At 43.8% G+C, this 12,653-nt stretch overlaps 1 protein-coding gene across 7 annotated transcripts in view; it reads right to left on the bottom strand.

Moving 5' to 3' along the window:
- The window catches only part of PBLD (phenazine biosynthesis like protein domain containing), a 41,320-nt gene that overhangs the window by 26,469 nt on the left and 2,198 nt on the right, over positions 1-12,653 (bottom strand). For 2 of the 7 annotated variants that reach the window (XR_016222211.1, XM_089314943.1), the window contains exon 2: positions 9,904-9,949. The exons of the other annotated variants lie outside the window; for them this stretch is intronic. The gene's annotated coding sequence lies outside the window, so the exon portion shown is untranslated. The remainder of the gene's footprint in view (positions 1-9,903; positions 9,950-12,653) is intronic. 7 annotated transcript variants of the gene reach the window in all.

Raw genomic sequence — 12,653 nt, forward strand, 5'->3', positions numbered from 1 at the left:
ACTGGAAGAGGAGCAACCAGGACTAGAACCAGCGCCCATATGGGTTGCCAGTCCGCAGATGGAGGATTAACCAAGTGAGCCACTGTGCCAGCCTCTAGTCTTAAGTATTAGAACAATTTCTTAAACCATAATTGCACTTAAAAACTCAGGATTTGGGGGCCGGCATTGTGGCATAGTGGGTTAAGCTGCTGCCTACAATGCCAGCATCCCATAAGGTTGCTGGTTCAAGTCCCAGCTGCTCTGCTTCCACCTGGGAAATCAACTGAAGATGGTCCAAGCCCATGGGACCCTGCGCCCATGTAGGAGACCTGGATGAAGTTTGTGGCTCCTGGCTTTGGCCAGGCCTAGCCCAGGCCCTGCCATTGCAGCCACTGGGGAATGAACCAGCAGATGAAGATTCTCCCTCCCCTTCCCCCTCCCCCTCTCCCTCTCCCTCTCCCTCTCCCTCTCCCTCTCCCTCTCCCTCTCCTTAACTCTGCCTTTCAAATAAATAAAATAAATCTATGTTTAAAAAAAAACAAAACTCAGTATTTTAAATTTCTCTCAGAATTTGTAGATACTCAAGAACACTAGGGCAGGCCCTGGAACAAGAAACACTAGAGGACCATCCTGTCTTATTTTAGAAAGGGAACAAGATTCATTTTTTTATTAAATGAAAGAAGTTGTTGATAAAGTCCAAGTTTCTTAAGAATACTTAAATGTTTGTTTGTTTCATTTGAAAGGCTGAGTGACAGAGAGAGATCACCAATCTGCTGGCTCATTCCCCAAATGCCTGCAACAACCAGGACTGGGCAAGTTGAAGCCAGGAGCCCAGAACTCTAGCTGGGTCTCCCATGTGGGTAACAGGGATGTGAGTACTTGGGTCATCATCTTCCGCCTTCCCAGGCACATTTGTAAGCAGCTGCATGTGAAGCAGAGGAGGCAGGACTTGAACCAGCGATCCAATGTGGGGTGCGGGTATTGTAAGCAGCAGTTTAACTTGCTGCACTGCAATGTCTGTCACACATCTTTAAGTCTCTTTTTGCTAAGCTGTTTTTTAGTTACCAACTTGGTATATGAGTATAATCTTCTTATAAAGTGTAAGATAGAACAGAAGAAGGTAAAGTCACCTGTTACAATTCCCTGCCCCACTGCCTTCTCCAACAGTCCATTTGCTTTGTTTTAGAAAACACAGTAGAGACTTCCTTGAAGTCCAATCTTGGCCCCGTTTACCATGAAAATGCAGGGAAATCATAGACTTCCTTACTCAAATAGCTTAGTCATTTGTCCCTCTGTAAGTTTTAGCTTTTTTTGTGTGTATGGTCTCCTCTGGGTACAGACAACAGAAAGTTGATTCCTGTCATTTTGTAACTGTTAACATATAAGAACTACTTAGCCTAGCTTTATTTATAAGTAAATCTAGTTTACTTGTGAATAAAGGCAGTTTAATAATAAAGTACTGGCATTCAAAATGTACACAAACTCTATCTACCTTTTTCAACTGGCAATTAGAAAATAAAGTATCCGGGCTGGGGCTGTGGACCAGAGGGTTAAAGCCATGGCCTGCAACACCAGAATCCCATACGGGCGCCAGTTGGAGTACTGGCTGCTCCACTTCCAATCTAGCTCCCTGCTAATGTGCCTAGGAAAGCAATGGAAGATGGCCCAAGTCCTTGGGCTCCTTCACCCATGTTGGGGACCCAGAAGAAGCTCCTGACTCCTGGCTTTGGCCTGGCCCAGCCCTGGTCGTTGCAGCCATTTGGGTAGTGAACCAGAAGATGGAAGATCTCTGTCTCTCCTTCTCTCCCTGTAACTCTGCCTTTCATATAAATAAATAAATCTTAAAAAAAAAAAAAGAAAGAAAAAGAAGTGTCAAAAAGAATTACAAATAAGTAAAATAGGTTTTAAATCAAAATTTGGAAGAAAATTAATTTCTAAATTAGTTTCATCTAACTACTATATACACATAGTACTCAACTACCATTTTTACTTTTTTATCTTTTGTTTAAAGATGTATTTATTTCTGTGAAAGTCAGAGTTACAGAGAGGCAGAGGCAGAGAGAGAAAAAGAGAGAGATCTTCCATCCGCTGGTTCACTCCCCAAGTGGGTGCAACGGCCGGAGCTGGGCCCATCCAAAGCCGGGAGCTGGGAGTTTTTTTGGGGTTTCCCACATGGGTGCAGGAGCCCAAGAACTTGGGCCATCTTCTACTGCTTTCCCAGGCCACAGCAAAGAGCTGGATTGGAAGTGGAGCAGCCAGGACTCAACTGGCACCCACATGGGATGTTGGGACTGTAGGCAGCAGCCTTATCCACTATGCCATAGCGACAGCCCCATACTTTCTTATTTTTTTTAAGATTATTTTTTTTTCTTTTTTTGGACAGGCAGCGTGGACAGCGAGAGAGAGACAGAGAGAAAGGTCTTCCTTTGCAGTTGGTTCAACCTCCAATGGCCGCCGTGGCCAACGCACCACGCTGATCTGATAGCAGAAGCCAGGTACTTATCCTGGTCTCCCATGGGGTGCAGGGCCCAAGCACTTGGGCCATCCTCCACTGCACTCCCGGGCCACAGCAGAGAGCTGGCCTGGAAGAGGGGCAACCGGGACAGAATCCGGTTCCCCGACCGGGACTAGAACCCGGTGTGCTGGCGCCGCAAGGTGGAGGATTTATTTTCTTATTTTTAAAGGTGGAGAGACAGAGAGACAAATCTTCCTTCTGCTGGTTCACTCTTCAAATGGTCGCAACAGCAAGGGCTGGGCCAGGTAGAAGTCAGAAGCCAGGAATTCCATCCTGATCTACCACATGGGTGGCAGAGGTCCAAGCATTTGGGCCATCTTCTGCTGCCTTCCCAAGCACATTAGCAGAGAGCTGGATCAGAACTGGAGCAGCCAGGACTCAAACTGATGCTCTAAAATAGGTTGCCAGCGTCACAAGTAGCAGCTTACTCCACTGCACCACACCAGCAGCCCCCGTATGTTTACTTTCATGAATAGTTCCTAGATTTCACAGTAGCTCCAAAACACCACCTTTGTTAAAAATATTCATAGGCTAATTCTGAATTCCTCAATCACATTTATGTTCAAACAGCCATTGTTCTGGAAACTTCTCATTTTCTGCTGAAAGTGAAAGTTCTCATCATTTGTGATTTATCATTTATCAATTGTATTTTATAAACACATTTGATTGAACGTAAGACAAAAATAGTATGACATAAGATGGAAAAAGAGTAGTTAATAAAAACCAACCCTAAGGTAGCCCAGGTATTGGACTTACCAGAGAAAGACATTAAATCAGCTATTTTACATATGTTCCAGGAGCAGTCATTGTGGTAGAGTGGGTTAAGTCACCCCTTGGGAGGTCCATAATCCATACAGGAGTGAGGCCATCCAGTGGGGTTGGAGGTCTGTGCGCCCCTCAGACATAGACAGAATGTCCTGCACAAGCAGGCTGCCAGCTGTGGCTGGAAAGCCTGTCTCCAGACTGGCAGGCCTCTCTCCCACTAACAGCTTCCTGTGCTGCATGTGTGACCTTGCAGTTTTCAGTCAGGCCTTCAGGTTGGTTGCAATCCAGTTTGCAATCCAGCTGGCAGAGGAAGGGGCTGAGTCCCGAGGGAGAGTCAGGCTATCTCCGGGAGACCTCCAAGCCTCGGGCACTCCGCCTGGTCTCCTTTTTGACCAGATGCTTTCCTATCAAGTAAAAGTTTCTGCCTCTTTGCAAATTGTTTCCCGGCTTTTTATGCCTATACTAAGCTGAGGAAAAGGACCCATGAAACTCGCTCCTACAACCACCCTAGCCTCCGGCACTGGTAAACAGCAGTACCTGGGATTAAAGTCGGCCTCTGCTTCTGATCCAGCTTCCTACTAGTGGGCCTGGGAGGCAGTAGATGATGGCTCAATAGTTGGATTACTGTCATCCATATGGTAGATGTAACTGAAACTCTGCCTTTCAAATGAATAAATCTTTAAAACAAATTTAAACAAAAAAATAAACAAATTAAAATGGTCTAACTGAGGCAGGCACTGTGCCCCTGCGTGGGACAGCTGCATCTCCTATCAGTGTGCCTGTTAGTCCCAGTTACTCTGCTTCAGATTCAATTTCCCACTAATACATCCTGAAAGGAAGCCCTGCCACTCGTGTAGGAGACCTGGATGAGTTCCAGCTTCCTAGCTTTGGCCTGGCCCAGCCCTGGCTGCTGTGGGCATTTGAGCAGGGAACCAGCAGACAGAAAACTCTCTCTCATTCTGCCTTTCAAGTAGATGAAAATAAACATTTTAAAATAAAAATGACATAATTCCTTTCTACAATAGGTTAACTTTAGATTCAAAGATGAAGATAGACTGGTAGCAAAATAGTGGAAAAAAGATGTGTCATGCAGAGTAGCCAAAAGGGATTGGGTAGTGGCTGTCTCAGGGTTAGACAAAACACACTTTAAGATAAAAGTTGGGGGCCAGTGCTGTGGCATGGTGGTAAAGCTGCTGCCTTCAGTGCCGGCATCCCAAATGGGCACTGGTTCGAGTCCCAGCTGTTCCACTTCCAATCTAGCTCTCTGCGATAGCCTGGGAAAGCAGTGGTGATGGCCCAAGTCCTTGGGCCCCTGCACCCACATGAGAGACCCAGAGGAAGCTCCTGGCTCCTGGTTTTGGATCAGCCCAGCTCCAGCCATTGCAGCCATTTGGGAGTGAATCAGCAGATGGAAGACCTCTCTCTCTGCCTCGGCCTTTGCCTCTGCCTCTGCCTCTCTGTAACTCTGCCTTTCAAATAAATAAATAAAATATTAAAAAAAAAAGATGTTACTAGAAGCAAAGGACATTTTATAATGATGAAAGGATTGATCCATCAGAGATATATGGCACTTATAAACATAAATGCACTGAACAAGAGAGCCCCAAAGTACACAGAGCAAAAACTGACAGAACTGAAGAAAGACAATTCAACAGTAATAGTTTGAGATTTCAAGCTTACTTTCAATAATGATTAAGAACAACTAGATATGCCGGCGCTGTGGCATAGCGGGAAAAGCTGCTGCCTGCAGTGCCAGCATCCTATGTGGGCACCAGTTTGAGACCTGGCTGCTCCACTTCTGATCCAGCTCTCTGCTGTGGCCTGGGAAAGCAGTAGAAGATGGCCCAAGTCCTTGGGCCCCTGCACCTGCGTGGGACACCCAGAAGAAACTCCTGGCTCCTGGCTTTGGATCAGCACAGCTCTAGCCATTGCAGCCAATTGAGGAGTGAACCAGCAGATGGAAGACCTCTCTCTCTCTGCCTCTCCTTCTCTCTCTGTGCGACTCTTTCAAATAAATAAATAAATCTTTAAAAAAATAGATATATCAATAAAGGAATACAAGACTTGAATAAACCAATTAGATCTAAAAGACACCTATAGAATACTCCTTAACAATCATAGACATTTTTTCAAATGTATATGGAACATTCTCTAGGGCAGACCATTTGTTAGGTCACAGAACAAGTCTCAAAAAAGTTACAAGACTAGGGCTGGCACTGTGGTTCAGGGGGTTAATGCATGGCCTGCAGCACTGGCATCCCATATGGGTGCCTGTTCAAGTCCCAGCTGCTTCATTTCTGATCCAGCTCCCTGCTAATGCTCCTGGGAAAGCAGCCCCTGCAACCACATGGGAGACTTGGAAGAAACTCCTGGTCTTGGCTTCTGCCTGGGCCAGCCTTGGCTGTTGTGGCTGTTTGTGGAGTGAACCAGCAGATGGAGGATCTCTCTCTGTGTCTCTCCCTCTCTCTCTAACTCTGCCTCTCAAATAAATAAATCTTTTTTTAAAATATTACGAGACTGAAATCATACAAGTCCTTCCACCCACAATGAAATGAAATCACATTATCAATAACAGAAGGAAAAGGAAATTTAATAAATTCACAAAATGTAGAAATGAAACCGCGTTCCCTAATAGTTAAAGGAACTGTGGCTTCTTGGGGAAGTGGCAGGGAAAAGAGCAGCAGAGCCTGGAGCATCTGCTACTACCAGAAAATAGGACAATGCTAAAAAATATTTTAAATAAATAAAAATGATGGGTGGGGGGATGGCAAAGGGATTCAGGAGGCAATCTGAAAGAATGCCTTATGGTCAAAGCAAGAACAATTTGAGTAAGAAATTAGGAAACACAGTATTGGATCATAACCTAAAGTATAAAATAATATCTACAGTCCATACTGACATAGTAAAAGATTAGACAGAGATTATCTGACCCATTCCCTTGAGTGTGGTTGCATTCAGTGTCCTAGATCCAAAGTATAAAGCATAGAAAGAAGAGAAAAATTAACCTTAGTGTGAAGAAACCTGGTCAACATTATGTCAGCCAGGGGATGAAAGGTAATGTTTTCAGTGATGAGTCCTGTTGCTCTGACATAAAGGGGAAGGCACTTTATCTCTGAGGTCTTCCTCCCAAAAACCATTACCCTCCGAGTAATCATGAGAAAACTGTTGGAAAAATCCCAGTTGAAGGATATTCTATAAAATACTTGACCAGAGGATAATAAGAAGACATGATGATTAATGTCAAGTGGTATCCTGATTCAGAGCAAGGACTTTAGTGGAAAATTAGCAAACCCAAGATGAAATTTGGAGGTTCATTAGTTGTAACACATGTAGCATAGATGCTACCATTGAGGTAAACTATTAACAATAAAGCAAACTGCCTGAGGAGTCTACAGGAACTTTGTATTATTTTTGTGCCTTTTCTGTAAATCTAAAACTATTCTGAAATCTAAAAAAAAGATCTGAAAAAATGAGACCTGGGGCAGAAGTTTGGACTAGCAATTAAAACTGGTTAGGGGTAGGCACTGTGGAGTAGTGGGTAAAGCCGGCATCCCATATGGTGCCGTTCAAGTCCCTGCTGCTCCACCTCTGCTCCAGCTTCTGCTATGGCTGGGAAAGCAGTGGAAGATGGCCCAAGTCCTAGGGCCCCTGCACCGTGTGGGAAGACCCGGAGGAACTCCTGGCTTCAGATCAGTGCAGCTCTGGCCATTGTGGCCAAGTGGGGAGTGACCCAATGGATGGAAGACCTCTCTTTCTCTCTGCCTCTCCTTCTCTCTCTGTGCAATTCTGACTTTCAAATAAACAAATAAATCTTAAAAAAAAAAAAAAACTGGTTAAATGCCTGCATCCCATATTGGAGTGCCTGTTTGATACCCACCTCCAGCTCCTGACTCCAGCACTATGCTAATAGGGACCTGGGGAGGCAGTGGTGATGACTCAAGTAATGGGGTTCCTGGCATCCTCATGAGAGACTCAGATTGAACTCCTGGCTCCAAGCTTCAGCCCTGGCTAGAAGCCATTATGGACATTTGAGGAGTGAATCAGAGGATGGAAGCTCAGTCTGTCTGCCTTTCAAATAAATAAATAATTTTTAAATGATGAGTTGCCAGTAGCCATGGGAATGAGCCTTTAAGCATATTCTCATCAGATGAGATTTGAGGTAACTGTAACTCAGCTGACTTGGATCGTAATTTTGTAAGAGACTCACAGCCAGAGGCATCCAGCTAAACTGCCCCAAGATTTGTGATCTAAAGAAACTGCCTATTAATCCAACTTTGTTGTTTTCAGTTGTTAAATCTTGGAGCAATTTGTTACAAGCAATAATAATAATACAATTCCTTGTATGCCTTTAATATTCAGAAACACCTCCAGTATAACACAGGTGTAATTTGAATTCCATCTGTTTGGTAGTTGCAGTCCTCAGTATATTCTCATTCTGGTTTTTACAACATACTCAACAGCAAATTTACTTAGGATTTACTTTACTACATCCTCTAAATAAATTTATTTTAGAGTATAAAAGCAAAACACATGCTGATGATGGGCTGGTGCTGTGGCATAGCTGATTAAGCTGTCGCCTGCAGTGCCAGCATCTCCTATGGGCATCACTTTAAGTCCAGGCTGCTCCACTTCCAACCTGATAACGTGCCTGGGAAAGCAGTAGAAGATGGCCCAAGTGCTTTGGCCCCTGCACCCACTGGTGAGACCTAGACAACGCTCGTGGATTCGACCTTGCCTAGTCCTGGCCATTGTGGCCATTTGGGGAGTGAACCAGCAGATGGAAGATCTCTCTCTCTCTCTCTGTTTCACCCTCTCTCTCTTTCAAATAAATAAACAAATAAATCTTTAAAAACATATACATATATATGTTGATGAATGCCAAATCTATATTCCCAGACCACATTAGTTTCCTACTAATCATATTCATTGGATTGTATGTGGTATCTCTAAATCAACATATCAAATAATTTTTCATATTTCGTATGTCAATAGCTAGTCCCACTACTCAACCCTAAGATAATTCATCGTTGACTTATTTTCACTTAATTATCAACAGCCCCTTCTACTCAGCCACAGATTCCTTCAGATAATACATAGCTCCTAAATAATTCTCAGACATCCTGTTATAGGAGGATGTGTCCCTAATACCCTAATTCTTGTTTAAATGCTCATCATCTCTGCTGGGCCTTCTCCTAGTCTTTTTTCTTTTCCTCTCAATATCCACACTCCAAACTTCAACCAAGATTAGATAATTAAAACACACCACCGGCGCCGCAACTCACTTGGCTTATCCTCCACCTGCGGCACCGGTACCCCGGGTTCTAGTCCCGGTTGGGGCGCCAGATTCTGTCCCGGTTGCTCCTCTTCCAGTCCAGCTCTCTGCTGTGGCCCGGGAGGGCAGTGGAGGATGGCCCAAGTGCTTGGGCCCTGCACCCACATGGGAGACCAGGAGGAAGCACCTGGCTCCTGGCTTCAGATCCGTGCAGCGTGCCGGCTGTGGCGGCCACTTGGGGGGTGAACCAACGGAAAAGAAAGACCTCTCTCTCTCTCTCTCTCTCTCTCTCTGTCTAACTCTGCCTGTCAAAAATAAAAAATAAAATAATAAAAAAAAAGAAGTAGAGCAGCCAGGACACAAATCAGGGCCCACATACAGCAGCTTAATCCACCCCAAACTTTGTTTTTTAAACAATGCTTGTGTTGGCACTGGTGTTGTGGTGCAGTGGTTCAAGTCCCACTGCTCCAGTTCCAATCCAGCTTCCTGCTAATTGCCCTGGAAAGCAACAGAAGACAGCCCAAGTGCTTGGGCTGCTGTCACCTATGTGGAAGACCCAGAGAGTTCCAGACTCCTGGCTTCAGCTCTGGTTTTTGCAGCAGTTTTTGCAGGGAAGTAAACCAGCAGATGGTAGACCTCTATGTGTCTCTTTTCTCTCTGTAACTTTGCCTTTCAAATAAAATTAAAATTTTAAAAATCACAAAAATTAACCATGAGTTTACGTTTCTCAATACTGAACTGTAGATTTTGTATTTTTTAAGCTATAATTTGCAAGGCAAAGGGTCAGAGGCAGACAGAGATCCTATCCATTAGTTCACTCCTCTGCTGCCTGCAATGGCTGAGGCTGGGCCAAATCAGATAAAGGGAGAAAAAGTGGATCCAGGCCTCCTAAGCAGGGGGCGAGACCCAAGTACTTGAGCCATCACCTGTTTCTTCCAGCTCCTGACTGAGCAGGAGTCTGGAACCAGGAGCCAGAGCTGAGACTAGAACCTGGCACTACTGTATTGGATGCAGGTGTCCCGATCAGCATCTTAACTGCTATTTCAAAACCTACTTCCGAACTTTGGAGCATTATTTTATTTCTTGTTTCTCCAATTTATTTGTCTATCACATAATAAGTTTGCTAGACTGTGGTGAAAACAAATTATTTAAAGTGCCCCCATATCCAGCATTAAGTAACCATCCTTATTGTTTGCACACTGAAAGACATATGTGTATATATAATGAAACCTATATTTTTACCTACCACCAAGAACTTAAAATCATTTTGGAGTAAATGGTCTGTTATTCTATTATCTATATTGTATTTTTTGTTATTAATGTGTTTATGATACACCAAAAGCAGTACAGTAATCTCATTTAGATTACTTACGTAGTTACATTTTGTAGCTGTTTTCCCTGGCCTTCACAGCAATTCTCTGAAACAGAAAGAATGTTCAGGGCCGGCGCCGCGGCTCACTAGGCTAATCCTCCGCCTAGCGGCGCCGGCATCCCGGGTTCTAGTCCCGGTCGGGGCGCCGGATTCTGTCCCGGTTGCCCCTCTTCCAGGCCAGCTCTCTGCTGTGGCCAGGGAGTGCAGTGGAGGATGGCCCAAGTGCTTGGGCCCTGCACCCCATGGGAGACCAGGAGGAAGCACCTGGCTTCTGGCTTCAGATTGGTGCAGCAAGCCGGCCACAACGGCCATTTGGGGGGTGAACCAATGGAAGGAAGACCTTTCTCTCTGTCTCTCTCTCTCACTGTCCACTCTGCCTGTCAAAAAATAAAAAAAAAGAAAAGAAAAGAAAAGAAAGAATGTTCAGGCCGGCGCCACAGCTCAATAGGCTAATCCTCCACCTAGCAGCGCCGGCACACCGGGTTCTAGTCCCGGTCGGGGCACCAGATTCTGTCCCGGTTGCCCCCTTCCAGGCCAGCTCTCTGCTATGGCCCGGGAGTGCAGCGGAGGATGGCCCAAGTACTTGGCCGCAGCGGCCATTGGAGGGTGAACCAACGGCAAAAGGAAGACCTTTCTCTCTGTCTCTCTCTCTCACTGTCCACTCTGCCTGTCAAAAAAACAACAACAACAAAAAAAGAATGTTGAATACTTCTAATTTTCAAAAATCAGAGAAAGAATGCTAGGTGTTTTCTTCCTTTTGAGTTTCCATTTCTGTATTTTAATTATGAAAATTGAATGAAGTATTTTGGTTCCCATACTCCCACAATGAACACTTAGGTATCCTTGAGAAACCAAAAAATACCAAGAAAACAAAATCAAGAATATAAACTGTGTAACGAAGGCTTGAGAAACAACACTGAATCATGACAAAGGAGATCAGTGTTTTGTAAGGAAAGTAGATACATATGTCAGAAATCAAAGCACAAGCATTTCACAAAGCTTTAATAACAGATCAGCGTTCAAAAGGCTTAGCTACCTTAATTAGACACACTCCTAGAAACAGTTTTGTTACATTTTAGTTTATTTGCCTTTCATGTAGGCAAAATGATTGTGATAATCCAGTTTTTATGGCATTTTGCAATACCTTTGGGGGTATATGGACAACTAACAACTAATTTTCAACGTCCTTTCCTCCCCCAGAAGAGTGTAGTCTGTTTCCGTCTCTTTCTTCCGCTTTCTCTAAGGCTCTGCGTGGGATTTTCCTTCCCTCTTCATCCTGATGGTGTAACACATGGTCACGTGCTCACTGTCTGGTTTTCCTCTGGGTGGTGTGGGGACTCTTATTTCCTTCTCCTTTTCATCTTTTTCCTTTCATTATGGCCTCTAACAAGATCCTCTCCAGGGTCCCTCTGATCTTTATGCTAATAGAATAGCACCAAATGACTGAAAGGAAGACAAAGAGAAAAAAAAATCATCCAAAAGCAGCTGGGAGTCCTCAGTTCTAAGCATCTCTATGGTAACAGTGCCACAGAGATCGATCTGGAAACAATTCCCTAGAGATCACTGGAGCATCGGGGAACCAATCTCACCAACGCTTACTTAGAGGATTCAACTCGCAAATCAGAATATAGTAGCTGATAGACTGTTTTAGAGAAAATAAAATAGGTCAGATAAAAATTATATTTACCACTATAGTGTATTTTTTAAAAATGAAAACTTCCTACTTGCTGTAATAATAAAAAGGCAAAAGGAATGCAGGCACTAATTTCAATTCTTTCTTAAGCATTCATATTGGCAAAGAGTGCCCAAAACAACGAAATTACTTCAAAAACAAAGAAAACGTCCACCGTTGGTGGTGAAAAGTCATTCATATCATTAGAATGATTTTGGGGTTGTAGCTTATAACCACACAAAGTAAATACTTGTGTATAAAAGGATTTCAGAATTTTTTGCACCAAAATAAACTTTTAATTCCATTTTCTATGAGTTTTTTGAAGTGTCCTGCTATGTGGAAAGAATGCCAAATCTAATCAGGCTAGTAAATAAACTGAATTCAGGCAAGAGATTTCAGAATTCTGTCAAATCAGGTTGAAAGACTGAAAGGATGAAGTAGTGATGTAACTCAAACCACGGGGGAGGGGGTCAAGGGAAAACCTCACCTGAAGCATGAAAGCTTCCTTACTAACAGCAATTAAAAAAAAAAAAAAAAAAAAGAGGTGAAGTGACAGCAGGACAACCAAGTTTTTGGACTGTTCAAAAGTCTCTAGCCAATAAGCCAAGAACCACAGGTCCCCAGTGATGGCAACTCTAGTGTTGTCATGGGAAGAACTGTGATTTGCCTAAAAATGCTGCCTGTTCACTTCACTCATGGATAAGTTACTTGCAACCCCAGGAAGGTTCAGTGCCTTAAGACCCTAACCCTTGGTGTAATACCATCTGGATTTGAATCCTACTTGTGCCACTCAGCTGTGTGATCTCAGGCAACTATTTCCACATCTCCAGGGCTCAGGCACTTCAAGTGTAAAATGAAGATGATAATAGTGGTTAGTGTTCAGGGTTGTAGGGAGCCATTGTAGAACCTGGCTCTTGCTGGCATTTGGAGTGATCCAGTGAGTGAAAGATCTCCCTGCCTTTCCAATAGAAATGAAAATATATTTTAGGAAAAATGTAAAGAGTTGGTGAATCGAGTACATTGCTTAGCTCAAGCAAGCTCTCAATACTTGTGACAGCTATTACTACAGCATCCTCAT

This window comes from Oryctolagus cuniculus, chromosome 15, assembly GCF_051225735.1.
Source record: "Oryctolagus cuniculus isolate XC-2025 breed Fujian yellow rabbit chromosome 15, ASM5122573v1, whole genome shotgun sequence".
NCBI lineage: Eukaryota > Metazoa > Chordata > Mammalia > Lagomorpha > Leporidae > Oryctolagus > Oryctolagus cuniculus.